We start from the raw sequence: 19,134 nt of genomic DNA on the forward strand, positions 1-19,134 counted from the left end.
CCGGAGCAGGGCGGTGGAGAGAGGAAGAGGCCAGCCGGCACTGCAGAGGGATGGGGCCTGTGCCGTTGACCCCCTTCCCCAGGTCTCAAAACTCTGCAGCAAGCAGAGGGGACAGGTTTATCCAATGACATGGGGGAGATGCTGCCTGTAGGACCAAAACCAGGGAGAAGCCAGGCCCAGGTTTCTGCGATGTGGCACAGGACCACGAGAGATCTCGCCTGAACATCTGGTGCACGTGATCGGCTTGGTTTTGGAAACTTGTCTCGCAGCCCCACCTCGCTGGCCGAGATCCAGCAGGGAACAAAGCCAGCGTGCTCATTTCAATACCCTCCACCAATTCTGCTCCCGTCCCAGAACTTATTTTGAACGTAATTATATTATTTGGAGGAACTGATTGCCAAAACCTAGAAAATAAATCCAATCTCATTCAGATGTTTATTCAGGACTGGGATTGGAGACACAGCACCGAAGGGCAGAGCCAAAATGTCTCACTTTGATTCAGGGCCTAGCACCTTCTTGATGGCTTACAAATCAAGTTCTTGGTGAATTAAGTCCCAAGGAGATGCTGATCCTCCTTCCTCAAGCTTGTTCCACCTCCAGGGTGCCTCCGTCTACAACAAAACTCACTGTCCACTTGGTCTGGCCTTGATTTCCAAGCAAAGGCACTTTTAAATGAAGAGCCTGATATCAGAGGGTTCATGCAAGCAGCTTACATCTGTGACCCTCGGGGACCCCTCTTGCCCTTGTGGCTTCCAAAAGTTGAGCCCCCAGGCCCTTCAGTGGCAGGGCAGGGCCAGGAGCAGCCCTCAGAACCCACCTGGATGGCATCCCAAAGGGTGCTGCTGGAAAGAAGAGATTAGGGTCGACTATAGGGTTTTCAAAATATACAAAAGTATATTTCTATCAGAAACAGCAAAAGAAATGGAAGTGATCTCTCAGAATGTCCGCATGAACTGGGTTTGCTGTCCACAGACTGGAGAACAGCTCTTGTTCATGACCGTGGTGGCTGGTGGCCCCTGTTCATGTCTGTGACCAGGCAGTCTTCTCAGGTTCCCCTCCGCCAAAGGCAGGGCAGGGCTCCCTGGGGTCTTACGCTGAAAGCTTTGAACTCTCCCAGGCTACCCTCCAGACAGGGGTTCAGCTGGCGGCCAGAATGCAGCTCAGGAGCTTCCTCAAGGCTGGAAGGGCCTGGGAGAGCCACCTGAGGCGTGGCGGCCTTCCCTTATTGCCCTTCCCAGAGGAGCAAAGGGAGAGAGGCCTTTCCGGATCTTGCAAGGACTGGTGTCCAGGCCAGGCTTGAGCTGCTCTGGTTCTGTCGGTGGGGGGCGGGGTGGCTCAGCCCATTCCCTGGCCAATCCTTTGATGGACCCCCATGCCAAGAGGCTGGTGGGCTATCACAGTGGAGACACTTAGCAAGAACCCAGGGCCATGAGCAGGCAGAGAACCCAGAGATCCAGAACACTGGATCCACACATGTTCAACCCTGCACCGACACACGGATCCCAAAGTGAAGGCCGAGGAGCTTGCACCTTTGAGCTCACCTCCCAGAAGGCAAAAGCAAGGAAGACCCAGGTTCAAGACCAGGTCCAGTACTGGAAACCAGCCGCTATACACGGGCTCCAGGGAGGAAATCCAGCATGCAAACCTCAGGCGACAGATCTTAGATGTTACTTTACCTCCTTAAGTTGGGGCTGGGCTGAAATTTTGGTTTATCAGGTTGGCCTTTCCAAGTTCCAGTGGCCAATTAAGATGAAACTACCTTTCACCACTAACACAGCTGATAACAGCTGCACAGCCACGTACCAGTCCCCCCGCCCCCGCCCCTGCTCACGGTCACCGAGGCTGCCCGTGTGCCTCTGATGGAAACTTTTTTATGGTTTGACAAGAATTTGATGTGATTCTTTTTTTCCACGAAGGGCTAGGCCTCTGGACACAATGCTATACAGTAACCCTGTAATCTTGGGATTTAATCAAAACCTATTCCAACAACTTACGCTGGGGCTACAAATGAATGTTTATTTTAAAACAATTTGCCACGGCTTTTTAAAAAAATTTTTTTAAATTTTTTTCTTCTTGGAGCTAGATTTCTCCCAGCCCTAAGCCGCTCTTTCCCCCCTCGAAAGGCTGTGTCATATGCTCAGGTCGTAATTAACCACAGAGCTGTTCCGGAGAAGGGGACAACGAGAGGACATTTGACGAAGAGTTAACAGATGTCATCTCGGAGGCTGCTGGCCCACTGTTGCTGGGTCATTTGAGGGATGGAAGCTGATTCTGTTGCTGTTGCCACCAGAGAGTAGTAATAATTACATGCAGGCTGCATTAGGCATAGCAGATTGGATGTAGAACATTCTGTTGAAAACTGGCTCATATCCGGTTTCTCTCGAGATACAATGGAGACGACCCCTGGTTCGCAGTTCTGAAAGTCATCCCCGAGGATTCTTTCAGACTTTCCAATGGAGAAATAGGTCAGGTTCTTCCACGGCAAACGCTGCCGAGGTCCGGGGATGGCAGAAAAGATCCGCTCCAGAGCGAGTGTCGGCATACTTCAGTGAGCGAGCCTCACCGCACCCCAGAGCTGCCTTTTTCCATTTGAAAAATGAAAGAATTAAATTCAAAACAAACAACTTCAATTTAACACCAAACTACAGGATAACCAATCTTAAAAAATGTCACAGCGTAATGGATCTTAATAGCCATAGAAAACACAAAAACAGCACCATTGTTCCCCGGCAAGGCAGAGCAAACTCGCAGAATTTCAGTGAAGGAGAAAGAAGGGAAAAACACCTTATTACTTCCAACCCCTGCGAGCCATTTTGGTCTCCAAAGGTTTTAGGCTGCCCGAGGCCGTGTGTCTGCAGTGTTTCGGGAAATGACTTGCCTTTGCACGAACGCTGCTCTGTTCTGCAGCGAGGCTGCTTGCCCCGGAGCAGCGCCGCTCCATTTCTGGTTAACTCTTCCTTTCCGGGCCCGCCGCACGCGCAGGAGCAGTGTGGACGGGGGCGGGGGGCTGGCGGCGCAGGGCCCAGGGACGCCAAGGCCACCACGGCAGCAGCCCGGCCTCCCGTAGGGCAGGCGGGCTGAGCCGGGCCAGGATCCGGCAGGAAGCAGGAAGGCCAGTGACCCCCTCTGCTTTTTAAAGAATCTCTTCTCAAACCAAGCTGTAAAGCAACTATCCTCAGACACACAACACAGCCGAAGCCAGGGGACAGAAGTGGGACCCGGTGAGCCAACACCGGCCAACCCAGCCTCCCGGGATCCCCGGGAGGGACAGCTTCCCGCCTCTGCGACAGGCCCAGGCAAGACAGTCTTCTGGTTAGTGCAAGGTCCGGCCCGCTGAGCAGGGCAGGACTTGGACTTGAGGACACTTAGGTCCTGCGTGACACTGACCGAGGGAAGCAAAGTGACAGGAACACGTCCGCCCGCACCTCTGAGCAGGGAGAGGACAGAAAACCGCTTAGCACTTAAGAGGTTAATACAATTCCTAAGTGTTCAGCAATCACTGCAATTTAGTGCCATTTCGATTATTACACAATAAACAGACCCTGTTGTCTGGAAGCAAATTTTTATGAGTATAGCTGAAGGGGCTGCAACTTATTTAGCTGCTGAAACTCGCAGGGAAGGAGCATTTCCGAATGCTAAGACCACGGATCAGAAATGCAGGTAGCAGACAGAGGTTATTCTTGGGTCACAGCTCGGCAGCTCAACACCATGACCTTTAAAATGAGGATATCATTAGAAGGAGATAAAGTTCACCGAAGTGTTCTTTAAACAGAACCATTTTAATAACGATATTGTTGAGTTTCCGAGGGAAGGACTTGGGGATTTTCAGAAACATGTTCCGTTCAGGAAAGAACATCATGTTAACATGGGCTGGGAATATGTAAACCATTTGCCTACCTCGAACATACATTATACACACCACACAAACACACACAAACACACACACAGAGACGTGCACGCACAACTGAAACAGCCAGTTCATCTGTACTGGCCCCTGCTGTCTTTCACAGGTATTTGGGTACAGTGATCACAAACCAGATCACATTCCTAATATAACGAGAGACCCAAACATTGAAACTGGAGAACAGGGAGGTGGGAGATACGGCAGCGGGCAAAGCCTGGGCAACATTTCACTACACACTCATCTCCAAGAGGCACTTCCTCCCCCTCCCCCCTCCCCCGAGGCATAGAGGGGTTCAGCTCCGGGGAGGAAGAGAGCCTTGCCCCAGCTCCACTCATGGAGGAAGGAAATCACCCCAAATATACTTCAAGATTCAAGGTTAAAATGTGCACAGAGGCTTTATGTGTGCACATTTTAAGACTTGCAAAGGGCTGTCACATTGATGAGTTGTGAAGCAGCCTCTGAGTGAGACAAGGGGGTTATTTTTACACCCATTTCACAGATAACATAACTGAGGCTCCACCTGAGAAGAAACGGCTTGGTTAGCCCACACCAACAGCTGCTATATTCCAGGAACCCCTCCCAGAGGGGATGAAATCTCCAAAGGAAGGTCTAGGCTCCCTCCTCTGGGGAAATTGGACACGCTTATAGTTAACCCATAGGAACTGGGCCTCTCACCACACAAGGTCCCTGGGACCCAAGGAGCTTAATGTGGGCAGTATGGGAGGCAGGGCGAAGCTGCAAAGTCCATCCTGGTTCCAGGGTACGTATGCCTGCTGCTGAGGGAGATGAGTCCTGGTGGTAGGGAGGGCACCTGGTGCCTAGGAGGCTGGGCTAGATCCTGCGACTGTGTTAGCCCGGCTAACAACAGGTGGTGCAGAAAGCAGAAAGGAGGTCTCAGCCACAGAGCTAGGTAAGAGTTTCCACCCGCCCCTCCAGCAGATCAGCATCAAGTGGTCAGAGGAGCACACCCTGAGACATCCCAATTTGGGTCATGCTTCTCTGTGTGTAGCATCCTTCTTTGGTCTCTCAAAAATGTTGATGCTCCTTGAAGGGGTAACATTCAGTTCCTGATGTGAGTTTGTGAGATACTCCCAACCATCCTCTGGTCTGTCTGTCCTCCCATCCATCCCTCCATCCATCCTTCCCTCCCTTCATCCATCCATCCATCCCTCCATCCATCCTTCCCTCCATCCATCCTTCCCTCCATCCATTCTTCCATCCATCCATCCATCCATCCTTCCATCCCTATCTATGCATTCATCTATACATCCATTCTTCTATCCATCCATCCTTCCCTCCCTCCATCCATCCATCCCTCCATCCATCCATTTCTCCATCCATCCATCCCTCCACCCATCCTTCCAACCTCCCATCCATCCATCCATCCCTCCATCCATCCTTCCATCCATCCACCTATCCTTCCATCCATCCATCCTTCCATCCACCCATCCTTCCATCCATCCATCCATCCTTCCATCCCTATCTATGCATTCATCTATACATCCATTCTTCCATCTTTCCATCCATCCATCCATCCTTCCATCCATCCTTCCATCCTTCCATCCATCCTTCCATCCACCCATCCCTATCTATGCATTCATCTATCCATCCATCCTTCCATCCATCCATCTTTCCATCCATCCATCCATCCTCCTGTTCAACAGATCCTTCCCAGATACCTGTTCCATATCTGGCCAGGTTCTAGGTGCTGGAGTGATAAGAGGTCCTAGCATGCATAAAGGGAAGAACTTCGAGGGGGCTGGAGACTTAGAGAGGGGACATCACCCAGAGGTGGGTGAGCCACCATGTTTGGACACCCTGCTGGCCCCCATGTTGCTTGAACCACTATGAGATAGCTCACAGTGCAGTTTGGGTCCCTCGAGCATTAATCATCTCCTCAAGGGGTCAAGTCTCCTCTCCTTTCAGAGAAGAAAATGCATTCATGATCATTGCATGGGGAGAGAGATGGCAGTGTAGGGAAGGCATGTAGGAAAAACAGGAATTGGAGGACAGTGACAAGGGCAGCCACAAAGAGACTCCCAAACATTCTGCATCAGAGGCCCTTTAGAGACCCAGGCAAGGCCTATTAGGAGCGCAGATGCACCAGGCTTGGAGCTATCTTGTCCCCATACTCCACCCCTATTCTGAATTCTCTTTGAAACATTGTTAGTAATTGGCGGTTCAAAACAACCGTATGCTTATAAAGCCATCGCCCATCTGGTCCAGGCTCAGGGCAGCGTCTCACACAAAGAAACACAATCCACCAACTGAAATGTAAAGTTGACCTTGAAGGACATGGGAGCTATAGGGGTGCTGACCCCCTGGATGCAGTCAAAAATGCGGGTATAACTTTTGACTCCCCCAAACCTTAACTACTAATGGTCTACTATTGACCGGAAGTCTTAACAATAACCTAAACATCCCATAACACATATTTTGTATGCTATTTGTATTGTATACTATATTCTTACAATAAAGTGAGATAGAGAAAAGAACATGTTATTAAGAAAATCATAAAGAAGAGAAAATACATTTACAGCACTGTACTGTATTTATTGAAAAAAATATCCGTATATAACTGGATATTTGTGGTTCAAACCCGTGCCATTCAAGGGTCAGCTGTCATTTCAAACTAAGCCAACTTCAGTCCTGACATTTCTCACACGGTCAGAAGGAGATGCACAGACCACAGCACTGCTTCTGAAATCTGTCTCTTCTCTCCTGCTTCTTCCCTGGCATAGTTTCTCACACTCCCCAATACCGTGCCGCATGCCTCTCCCTCTTGGCCCTGACTTTCTCTCTCTTTCCCTTTCTTTCTGATCTTGCTGTTCAAAACCCCCAAAGGACTGGCCTGGCCAGCCAGAGAGGGAATTTGCTGGATGATCTTGGGCCCCTTGAACCCCTCATCTGATCTTCTATGGGTTTGTGGTAAGAATTAAATGAAATAGGGGCGCCTGGGAGGCTCAGTCGTTAAGCGTCTGCCTTCGGCTCAGGTCACGGTCCCAGGGTCCTGGGATTGAGTCCCACATCGGGCTCCCTGCTCAGCGGGAAGCCTGCTTCTCCCTCTCCCACTTCCCCTGATTGTGTTCCCTCTCTCGCTGTGTCTCTGTCAAATAAATAAATAAAATCTTTAAAAAAAAAAAAAGAATTAAATGAAATAATAAAAACAAAACATTTACTAAAAGAATTGGTACATGGTGGGCAATTAATGAATAACTTTTCATATACGAAAATCATGACAGATTTTATTATTTCAAAAGTGTTCATGATTTCACATAAAATGATTCTATATATTATAAAAAATTAACTTAGGAATTTGGGAGAATGTTCTCCTGGTTTATGGCAAGGCAAACTGGAAAGTAAAATTACTATTATGCAATGTTTTTCCCCCCAATAATTCCCGTGTTAATATTCAAATGAAAATGGGCTCCCAAATTTCTGCATTTTTATCATGTGTGTCTGTGCTAGCATTTATGTTATATTCTGAATTAACAAACATCAAACGCTAAAAAATTACATATGCATAAAAATGGGGAAAGGGATATGCATCTTTTGTAAATCTCAGTGGAACACACTCAAACCTCTAGCCCTACCAGATACTCCCAGCTCAAACCACATGGTAATTTTGGAATAAGGAGCATTAATGAGTACAAAACAATAAGAAGGCAGTTTGGGCATATGCTAAAAAAAATAAAATAAATCTTTAAATCAGGCCGTCCTTATCATTGGGTGCCTCCTAATGAATATCATTCTCAGTAAAGAACCTTCTGGCTCGCTCACGTTCTTTCTGTTGGCTAACATCCCATTCAAGTCATCTTGTGTCACACAAAGTTAATGTGAATCCAAAACAAACTAAAAAGGAGAGAATGTCAAAAGAACAAACTTTTAAACTCTGCACTTTTTATTATTAGATGCTATTCCTAACTTGTTAAAATTGATCAAATAGAAAGCTGTGAAAAGAGAAAAAAATTAAGCCAACTAGAAAAGTGTGACTTGGATTTAATATTTTATAATTGCCAAGGGACATACTGAGATCAATGAATTTTTGCCTGAGATGAACGTCAGAAAGAGATGTACTTCAGTCTTTTAGGGAACATTGGTCTATTTAATTCTTGTGTCTGATGCATGTGAAATAGGCCCTGCCCCAGCCTTCTCTCTTCGCTGTGGGCATCGCCTGCAGCACATATTACCACTTTTAATAGGGCCGCTGTCTGAGGAGTGGCAAGGGATCCGATAACCCATCGACTCTAATGGATCCGCCTGTTTATTCACTTACACCTTTTTTTTCCAGCTAATTTTAGTTTTGCATGCTGAGTTGTTTCACTTTGAATTCAATGAAAAGAAACAAAGGAAAAAACCAGTGCAGCTAATAAACCATGATTATGTTCACGGCCCCTCTCGACGGGTTTCTCCACGTCCCAGGTACACCATCTGAGAAGAGATTCACTGTGGCATTTTCTCCTCTTGTTGACGGAATTAACATTTTATTCATGCTCAGATTTAGAGGAAAAATCAGATGATTCAAATCACTTTACATATAATGTGCTGTTGTTTGTAGTCGATCTAAAGGCCCAGCCTCGGGCCCCCGACGTCCTCCAATTTCAGACACTGGTCAGTGACTTTTCCTACCTGGCGAGTCACCCCAGAGCTCTTGGCAGGGTCATACAAACGGGACAAATGCCCAAATGCTTTGCTTTGGCTAATGAAAAACCAGAGAGACACAAGGAGAGCAGGGCTGAGTGTCCTCCAACAGAAATAACAAAAGTCACTGGTTTAGAAACATCCTCCCTCCCAGACTCTCTCCTTATGCCGGGAGAGCTTGAAGAGGATTCCAGAAACTTTTAGGCTAATACCTGCCAAGGAACACGAGAGGAACAAGGATGTCCAGTATAGGAGAGAAGGAAAAATAGGGCCAGCTTCCCCACATTTTCTGAACAAGAGCCATATCCCACTGTGGGATTTTGTCACAAAGATCCTGTGTGTGGAAAGGGTGAGCAGTGCCCACCGGTGCCCCAGGGGGACTCCCGCCAATTCCTCTCAGTCCCGGCAGGTTCCAGGGGCTGCCTCCTCTCCGCCACAGGTAAGGTCGGCCTCTGTTGGAGGCTGGTGGCCTGAGCTCCAGAGGAGGCATCCTCTACGTGTGGGGAGGGTTACTATTCCCCGGGGACCAGAAGATTCCCCTCTAAACAGCTCATGCCCGGAGCTCACTGCCCCCCGGATGGTGCCATACTGTGATGGTGAGTCTTCTCCTGGTAGAGAATTACTACGATTGTTGCCCCATCAGGAGCTAAGATAATTTATAAAATAATCTGGAAAATTTGGAGAGACTCTAGACTAGCTGGGAGGAACAGAACGTGGTCTGTCATGGAATCTAATAAAAATAGGGCCCTCCGAGTGTTCACCAGAATGTCAACAGCTATCTGAACGAAATCCCTTTCAGACAAAGCAATCGCCTAATGCCTCCTTTTGCCCTCACGCAATTAAAACAGGGTAATTTTTTAGCCTGTTTCTCTCAGCTATCATCTGTCACTCTAAGAAGAAAGGCCCTTAGCATCCCAGCTGTATCCAGTTTCACACAATGGCTTTTCTTCTACCGATTCTCCTTGCAGCCGGAAGTCAGGCAGCTCACAGACTGCAGCAGCCCTGGCTCTCTTGGACTCCCATGCCTTATCCGCGATTTCTTCCCCAAGTCACCCAAATAGTCTTTCCTTCATGCAGCAGGAGCTCTTCAGCAAAGACGCATTGACTTCTGCAGGACGCAAAGCACTGGACTGGGGTGCTCGGATGCTGGTGCGGAGCTGAGTCAGATGAGTTTCTATTGGCTACAGAGATGAAGAAATGCAGTGCGGAGGGTCCCCGGCTTACCTCCCTGCACAGTGCCATTCAGCCCTGCTGTTCAACCCAGAGTCTTGGGGGCCCTGTCTCTTATCCATACCCAGCTTACAGGAAAACAAGGCGCAGGTCCACAATACGTGCCTTGCAGCCCAACCCCAGCATAGCCTCACCACGCCAGAAACTATCAGCCGCCCAGTAATTCTATTTCCCCTCCATGCGTGCGTGCAGACCCGGATCCTCACTCTCAGACCCAGTGTGCAAAGCAGCGGGGGAACAACAGACTCAAGTTGGAAGTGATTTACTTCATTAGCTGGGATTACAAGTTTAACTTACAAACCAGAGGTCAAAATTTCTCATTAACAAGGGGGCCGTGAATGGCTGCAGGCTTTGGTTCAAGAGGAGACCACTCTTATTACTAACTACACATTTCAATCTGTCTTTGATGTTCTCCTTCTTCCCTCCTCCCTTTTATTTTTTGGCAGAGGAGCTGATTTTAATTGTGGCACTACAACAAGGCTCCCTCCATCCCGGGGAGCAGCCTCCTGTCTGCTGCCGCCGAGCACCAGGCTGCAAGATTGGGTGCAGCCCATCGCTCAGGGCACATTTTAATGGCTCCTCTTTCCTACAAGGCTTGGATTGTTTTCCACGTGATTCTGGTTAATTTCACTGCGGGAAAGGGCATCGGTTTTCCTTGTGAGCTTCTGATCGCCTGCCTCAGAGAGGTGAAATATATTAAAACGGAGAAGGAGGCGTCATTCTAACTGTCCCAACGCAAAGACCAGACCCGGCACATTCTCCTGCGCCCAGAATAGAGAAAGGAGGTTGACAGAGACCGCCGTGCTGTAAAAAAGTGTTCTCTTGAAAAACATCAGCTCTCGTTGTTTACAAAATACTCAGACTGTTCTTCACATGCCTCTTCTCTTCAAAACCACTGCCAAGGGTTAAAAGAAGCAACTGAAATGAGATAAAAACCTTTGCAGAGGATGCTATACTTGGAATCTCAAAATCCAACCCCACAGATAAGAACAGGAAGAAAATATAGCAGCCTCTCCCGGTGTGCGGCACAAATCATAGAACGCTTAACGGGCACTTTCTATTTCTGAAGACCGCCACCCCAATGCAGGCCACGGGGGCACAGTGACCATTTTCACTGAAACAGGGCTTCGAACGGAGTCACTGGTGGAAGTGATTACGGTATCTAATTATTTAGTACCACGGCAGTTATAGAGAATAACTAAATTGTTATTCCGGTCTAGTCTGGGAAGAAGGTCACATTCAAACCACATAAGCTCTAAATACTCCTCGGTTACTATTAATGTGCGGGGATGTTGCCATTAACGTTTGTGCTCCCCGAGAAATGTTTTCTTAGTCCCCATGTGAAGAGCCAGCCCACGGGTACCACAGATACCACAGCTGAGTGCCCAGTGCCCAGCAGAGAGGGGACCACGCTGCCCTCCCCCCCGCCCCCATTCAGATTCAGCCGCCGGAATCCGGGCTGGCCCACTTGGCCGCACCCAACCACAGCCACGTTCCAGGCAAGGCAGTGTGCCGTGGGGAAGAAAACTCAGCGTGCAAAATAAGCGTGACAAAGGGGAGGGGGCTCGGTGGGGGAGTTCTGCGCAGGACCACCCGGTTCCCCTTCTGTGCCCCTTGGGGGCTTCACATCCTTGGAGGGATGACTACTTTCTTTGCTTTTCTGCTTAAGGTTCAGTATTAGTCCCTTGACGTCTCTAGTTCCCTTTAACACAGATACTGGTTAGAACTCGAGGAATCTGTTTGACCTGGAGGTGAAGAGCGGTTCTCTGCTGGGGGACAGTCAGCAGCTCAGACCTAGGAAGCCGCAGGGGCTCCAGGTCGGGTGGGGGGGGAGGGGAGGGGGGCCCGAGGCAGCCTGGCCATCTGGGCTAGCGGCTACTTCCTGCCGCCAGACAGCACCCGGGGCCAGGCCAGGCGGTCACCTTGATCGGGCTGCTGGGGCATCACCCACTCTGGGGGGCTTTTTCAGCTTCACCAGGGGGCTATCTTAACAACAAGACATCTTAGAAAGGTCATTATTGCTGGTCTGATTTCAAATAGGCACCACAGTGAAGGGCTGTCTTTGTGTGGGATTAATTTTAAAACCTCAGGATTTGATGTCAGTGGGAAAGAACCAGCGTGGGACTCACAGTGCTGCCTTCTCCTGCTTCTGGCCAGTGCCGGGGGCTCGTTTCTTAGGAGATGAAAACTCTGACAAGCCCTTCAGTCAAGCTGAAAGCAGGCAGCGGTCCAACAACACCCACAGGCCTCACGGGCATCCTGTGACCCCTCCGAAAAGTCACATTCACTTTGCTCTTGAGAAAGGAAAAATAATGCTGGAGGCACTTTATTTTAAACCATGTGAAATAAGGAAATGTGAAGATGCGAAAATGAAGTGGAAAAAAAAAAAAAGTTAGAATTCATTTCTGTCCTTTGCAATGGCTTAGAAAGCCAAACTGGTTCATTTTGAAAGAGTGTAAAAATCTGATCCATTCACCAGTAGGCAGAGACTACAAAATGCTTAAGGTAAAATATGTAAATATGTAAAATTATCTGTTGAAAACCATCTCCTTTTGTGCTTGAAAGAATTTTTTAAAGCATCTTTATTTCTATTCTGCATTAATATACTGTTGAACAGAGAAGTTACTTTCTGGCAAAACAACAAAACCAAGGTGTTGAAAATAGTCTACAAGTGAAGTCCACAGAGAAAGGGAAGGACAAAAAGGATTCTACCCTATCATCGGTAATAATTTACAGAATATCATTAATAAAACAAATTACAGAATCCGCGTTTCAAAAGCAGCGTCTGCCTGAAAGCTTGAAACAAAACCCACCTCCCAGCCTGCACTACCTTTTCTTTTGGAAGTGGGGTCCTTCTCCCTAGACCCCTCCATCTCCTCCTGACCCAGCATCCCCTACCCCATGTCCTTGCTGAAAGAACTAGAGACCCCTCAGCAGTGCGTTTAGACACATACCACAAGTAATTGGCCCCAAACAGCTTACCGATTTCTAAATATCCTCAAGTTCATTTAAAAAAAAATATGTAAGAGAATGGCGGAAGAAATGCATATGGTATAGTATCATCATTCATTTAGTTTGGTTTAAGTACATTTTATCGCAACAGAAATGGTTTTCGTCTCATGACATCTAACTTCCAGAAATAGTTTTGTGGGGTTTTTTTCTTCCCTAATTCCATTCCTTTGGGGAGAGGTTTAACCAACGAATGGAATGTCTCATCAAAAGAACATCTAGATTGTGGTGTTTCCCGTCTCTTCCTGGGTGGAAACATCCTCACCAGCTGGACACCCGGCCCTGTCAGCCAGGGATGGAGGATGTGCCTAAGATCGAGAATGGTGTGTGTCTGAGAGCAAATAACTGAGCTTTCAAGCCAGGTGTACAGAATGCTCAGATCCTACAGAGACAGACGTGATATACACTTGAACTTGTCTTTATTTATTGCAGCAGCATTGTTGGGGGGGAAAGGAAGGCACTTAAAACTGAAAAACTGCTCAGTTTTGCAAACCCTTGGGTATTTTCTGAAAGATCAGACAGTAGAGAATAGAAGGTTTTCTCAGAACAGTTTGCAAATCTGCTTTTTCTACTGTAAACTCTCATGTTCCTATCCCTTGTTTCCATGCTTTGCTTCATTTAAATCTTTCATTTCCTCAACAAGGTCACCAAAAAATAAATTTTTAAAAAATCATACACACACACTCAAAAGATACTTGTCCAGGAAGGGTTCCCAGCTCCTGCCCACGCTGAGGGAGGGCAAGTTCACAGAGCCCAGCTCCCAGCTCCCTTCCCCTGGACCAGGCCAGACCTAGAGCTGCCCCAGAGAGCCCAGAAAGGAGGATGCTAGGAGCCCAAGGGTTGCTGATGGGTCAGTAAGATTGGGCTAGAAGCCAGAGTGTAAAGCGTTGACATTTTGCTCATCATAGGTTTTTTTTTTTTCATTAATTCTTATTTTTAAAATTTGCATTAAAATATTTATCTTGATTACGGAGAATTTGGGCATTTTCTTAAATTTTTTCCAAAGACAAGTGCCTCGCCCACCTCTCTCTGATCCTAGCCTTGCTGTGGGGGAATGGATACCCCACTAGCTGAGCAGAATCCTGCCTGGACCAGCCAACGTGGTGGAGGAGTGGTCATTTCTCTCAACAACCCTCCCCAGAGGGCTGGAAGCAATTTCTCCACAGTCTTTCTCCATCCGGGCTCACTGCAATCTCTCTTCTTAGACCTCATCCCCTCATAAAGATTTCCTACACAATACAGCTTTCAACTTTAAGAAATCCAGGATGGGAAAGCGTTACTGAATTAAAATAGAGCTTTTCTTGTACATGACACTGGAATATTACTCAGCCATCAGAAAGGATGAATATTTACCATTTTCATCAACATGGATGGAACTGGAGGGTATTATGCTAAGTGAAATAAGTCAAGCAGAGAAAGACACTTATCATATGGTTTCACTCATATGTGGAACATAAGGAATAGTGTGGAGGACCACAGGGGAAGGGAGGGAAAACTGAATGGGAAGAAATCAGAGAGGGAGACAAACCACATGAGACTCTGGATCCTGGGAACCAAACTGAGGGTTGCAGAAAGGGAGGGGGGTAGGGGGATGGGGTAACTGGGTGATGGGCTTTAAGGGGGCACGTGATGTGATGAGCACTGGGTGCTATACGCAACTAATGAATCATTGAACATTATTATATCAAAAACTAATGATGTACAATACAGTGACTAATTGAATTCAAATTAAGAAAAAGAATACATTATTCTAAGTACTATCAGAAACCCCATAGTAAGTAAAGTTTTGTGTTCTGATAAAGGTCTTAAAAAGACAGGATGAGATGTATTATTAGCATTATTATTATCAACCACCCCCATCACTTACTGGGTGCCATTCATGGAGCTGAGGGCTCTACACATTTATTTCGCTTAGTTCCCAGCAACGCTGATGGCAAATCTGAGGTTGCGCACAGTTATATACACTGGTCGTGGGGCACAGCGAGGATGTGAAGTCAGGCTGGACTCTGAAGCCCACATGCTAAGGAGCCTTGGAGATAAGTTTGATTTTACTCTTTCTTGTACATTTCGCTGGCCTAACTCTGGGCATGGGTGCTGAGCCCAGGGCTGATGTTTGGCCAACTGGCTCAGTTGAGGCTCTCCACCACCACCACCTGAAAGCCTGAGGCTGCACAGCTGAGGACCCCTGAGCATCACCCAGCAGAGGCCAGAGGCCGTGTCCCCACCCACATGGCCATGGGCACACGCGGGCCCTTCTGCCCTGCTGGGCAGCCCTGGACATCAAAGGCATGCCCAGGGCCAGAGTCCACTTCCTCTGGATGATATCTTCAGAGCGGCCAGCAGCAGGAGCACTGATTTTTAATTCTAGGTTCTTACGCAATAATAATCAAGACGAAGCAGTAAGATAAACAGATCTCCAGCTTAAAAGGAGGACAGGAGGGGCGTGGGGAGGAATACTGGTTGTTGCAACTAGAAACTTAAGCATCGAGAAATGCATGTGTGTTTGTCACGTTCCCAGCCTGCCAAAAAGGCAGCCAGACCACGATCGGAACAGCCACCGGCCTGGGCTCTTCCCCTCCCCTCCTCCCTGTGGGTCCCGTCTGTGTGTCCAGGCTCCCTGCCCTTTTCTCCCCTAGGCGAGCCCCAGAGGGTATGTGCTCCTAGCACACTCACTTCCATTCCTTCTTGGCCACTCCCTCAGCTTTTCACCTCATATTCTGCCAAGAGCCCCCACCTGCACTGTTGGTTCCAATCGCCCACCCTACCCTGACCAAGCCTCTTTAAAAAATTAATCTTTATCCTACTTGAGGTACGTTAACCCATGTGCCTCCAAAAGAAACCAATTGCATATACAGAGGGCTCAAGTCCCCTGGGACTCCTATCATCCATGACTACGTCTCAATCTTCTCAAAGGTAACCTCTCAGTCTGTATACAGTTGACCCTTGAGTCACACAGGTTTCAGCCGCACAGGCCCGCCGATATATGGATTTGTTTCTCAAAAAGTGCAGTACAGTCCTGTAAGTGTATTTTGTCTTCCTTATGATTTCTCAACGTTTTCTTTTCTCTAGCTTACTTTATTGTATACAATACAGTATATAATACAGATCACATACAAAATACATATTAAGTGACTGTGGATGTCATCAGTAAGGCTCCCAGTCAACAGCAGGCTATTAGTGGTCACAAGTTTCGGGGAGGTGTTGGGAAGTCAGAAGTGATACACGGACATTCTACTGCATGAGGGTGTCGGTGTCCCTACCCCCCATGTTGTTCAAGGTTCAACTGTATGTTCTTTCTGAATGTTTCTAGGCTTTTACAGCATATGTGGGACTCCATTAAAACTATGTAGTATTATTTGTTATCAATGAACTTTACATATATTGTGCAGATTGTTGTGCAGATTTTTTTTTTTTTCTCAATGGTACAGCTTAGAAATCTATTTGCATACATGTAGGTCCAACTCAAAAATGACTGTATAAAACTCCACACTGAAAAGAGGCCTCAATCTACTAGGGCATTCCAATGTTGATGCACATGTAGGTTTCTGCTGCTATAAAGACGGCTACAGTGATCTTCTATGCACATATATATTTCCCGAGGAGAGATATGGCAGAAGCAAAACTGCTGCGCTGCAGGGTAGGCACCTGGCTGAAGGACACCGCTAGGCCGTCCAGGACAGGTGCACAAATGCATGGTCCAGTAGCATCTGAGGGCAGGATCCCGACATCCTCACTAGTGCCTGATACCATTAGACTTGTAAATTTCTGCTCATTTGATGGAGTGACAAATGCATTCAACTTGCATTTTCCTTAAGATTTGGCAGGATTGAGCATCTTTTTGTAATAAATTTTTACAAGACATTTTCCATGTCTCTTCTGTGAGCTGCCTGTTCATATTCTTTGCCCATTAAAAAAAAAATGAGTTGGGGTGCCTGGGTGGCTCAGTTGATTAAGCATCTGCCTTCGGCTCAGGTCATGATCCCAGGGGTCCTGGGATCAAGCCCCACATCGGGCTCTCTGCTCAGCGGGGAGTCTGCTTCTCCCTCTCCCTCTGCCCCTCCCCCCACTTGTGCTCACGCTCTCTCTCTAATAAATAAAATCTTTAAAAAAATTAAAATTAAAAAATGAGTATTTTGTCTTTTCCCCCAATTCACACTTGCTTCCCTGCTTGAGCACACAGCAGGTACTCAGGACATGTGGGATCTCAAGCCACTCCATTCACTTTGTATATGGGCATAGCAGCTCCTGGCCACCCTGTGGCTCTGACATATTCCTTTGAAGGGGATCTAAGGCCACCTCTTCTGGGAGGACTTCTCATATTTCCATGGCATTTGAAGATCACTGATCCTGAAGCCGGAGGTAACAGCACTGACAAGGAGCCCCCTAAAGGCAGGGGGACTCCAGAACATGGCACACCTCCAGCCCCACCACCCTGCCCCCGTGGGTTTTTCACAACCAGCTGGGGCTTCCACTGGGATCTGTGCAGCCTAGTGGGCTAGCCCCAGCCCTAGCCTCAGCCCAGTGTCCGGGGCCCTAGGGGGCCTGCAGGGGCCTTCCCCAGCTGTGCCTAGTGTGTCCAAGCCCTAAGCAAGGTGGCCCACAATCACCCCTTTGTTTGACCCTGGTACATTGACAGACGCCAACACCGAATTCCACCAGTTGCTCCAAACTTCCCAGGGGGGCCCTGGGAAGAATGGGATCCGAACTTGGATCAGCCCGCCTGCCGTATCCATGCTTTGCTGACGGCCCCATCTGCACTCCTGGGCGTGTTGCTCCTAGAAGCTGAGGTGCAACCAGTGTGATCAGGGCCCAGCCACAGCGTCTGGCACCCTCACTCGGCACCCACACCCTGTCCACGGTGCAACACACTCCGGTCCATTGCCGGAGCTGCTGTAGTCAGAGCACTGGGGAGTCCAAGTTCTCAGTAAGGGAATCCCTCGCCTTCCCCCTCCCTGTGGCCCCACCTCAGAGGATGCTGAGTAACAGGTGCACATGGGGAGAATCATCTCTGAGCTGAGAAGGCCTTCAGTGGAGGCCCACAGTCAGCCAGAGACCCAGCCACCCTGGGTGCCCCTGCCCCGAGAGCCCAAGACAGAGAGAGGGGTGGGGGGCCACGGGTTCCTGAAGGGCAACAGACCAAATTTTGGTCACATTCTAATAAATCTTCCACTCAGTATTAACATTTAATACTGAAAAGTACTAATGGTGATTCCCTCTTTTGAATTCCAGCCCTCTCAGATAGGCTATCTCTTGAGGTGACAAGCCAGTGGTCCCTGAATTCATTACTGCCTGATTAATTATGCTGCCTTTGTACAAGGGAAACGAGGACTTCAATCAGCCACAGCCACCATCCCCAGGCCGCTGCCTCGTCAGGCCGGCCACTGTCAGAGAGCCTGGCCCCTCGCCTGATGCGACGGCGGCCAGGAAGCTGGGAGTGGTGGCTGGCTAGATGGGGCTGCCAGCAGTCAGAGGGCCTGGGATTTGGGGCCCTTCCTGCACAAAAAAAAAGAAAAAAGAAAGAAAGAAAAAGAAAAAGAAAGCGCATTTGAGCAGTCAAGGGAGGGAGAGCTGAGTCAGGTCCAGAGGCTACAGAGCAAAAATTTCTGCTCTGTCCCAGGAGGGGCCTGACCAGGAAGCTTCCCCTGGATTCTCTGAAACTCAGTATCATCCCTTCAGGATGGGTCACGGGGACTCAGAAAGTGCTGGTTAGAGCAGAAGTATCCCTTGGGTACACGGCCGCGTCGGTAAAGGTGAAGGTTAACTTGCCAGCTACCCAGACTTGAGGGCGGGCACAGCTCTGGTGGGCATCAAAGCGGAGCCTTGACATCTGGGATGGGGGTTGGGCAGCTCCAGGCACCAAGGCCGGGGGAGAACCACCACCTCCCAACTTTGCTGGGCTGTTTACCTGTCAGGCTGTTTACCTCCCACTGTGGCCCCTTGTCCTATGCATTCGGCATTTGTCAGGGTCTACAATGTTGTGAAACACAGTCATATTTGGGGAGTTGCAGAGTGATGTATTTTTTCACGGAAGAAAAGACTAGATAGCTCTGTAAATGTCAGTTCCTCACTCCTACCCTGAGGCTTCGAGTGTGGAGAACAGAAGGGGCAGATGACAGCCTGAGTGCCCTGTGAGCCTTGTCCTCAGCAGGTCTGGCGTTGAATCCTACCCTATCATGGATGTGCTGTGTGACCGTGGCCAAGTCACCTACCCTCTCTGAGCCTTGGTTTCAGAGAGACAGCTCTATGTGCCCCACAGGGTGGTTGCGAGAGTTATATAAGGGAGCATACGTGAAACCCTTGTTTTTGCCCCAGACTACCTCCGGACATAGGCCAGCTTGATCCAGCTGTTT

General features: G+C 48.4%; 1 long non-coding RNA gene across 1 annotated transcript; it reads right to left on the minus strand.

Moving 5' to 3' along the window:
• Positions 1 to 423: 423 nt before the first annotated feature.
• LOC144380298 (uncharacterized) lies at positions 424 to 3,109 on the minus strand. The gene is made up of 2 exons (XR_013444378.1): positions 2,875 to 3,109; positions 424 to 2,575 (listed from the first exon to the last, which is right to left on the minus strand). It is a non-coding gene; the product is annotated as an uncharacterized LOC144380298 (long non-coding RNA).
• Positions 3,110 to 19,134: the final 16,025 nt, after the last annotated feature.

Source organism: Halichoerus grypus, chromosome 15, assembly GCF_964656455.1.
Source record: "Halichoerus grypus chromosome 15, mHalGry1.hap1.1, whole genome shotgun sequence".
NCBI classification, from domain to species: domain Eukaryota; kingdom Metazoa; phylum Chordata; class Mammalia; order Carnivora; family Phocidae; genus Halichoerus; species Halichoerus grypus.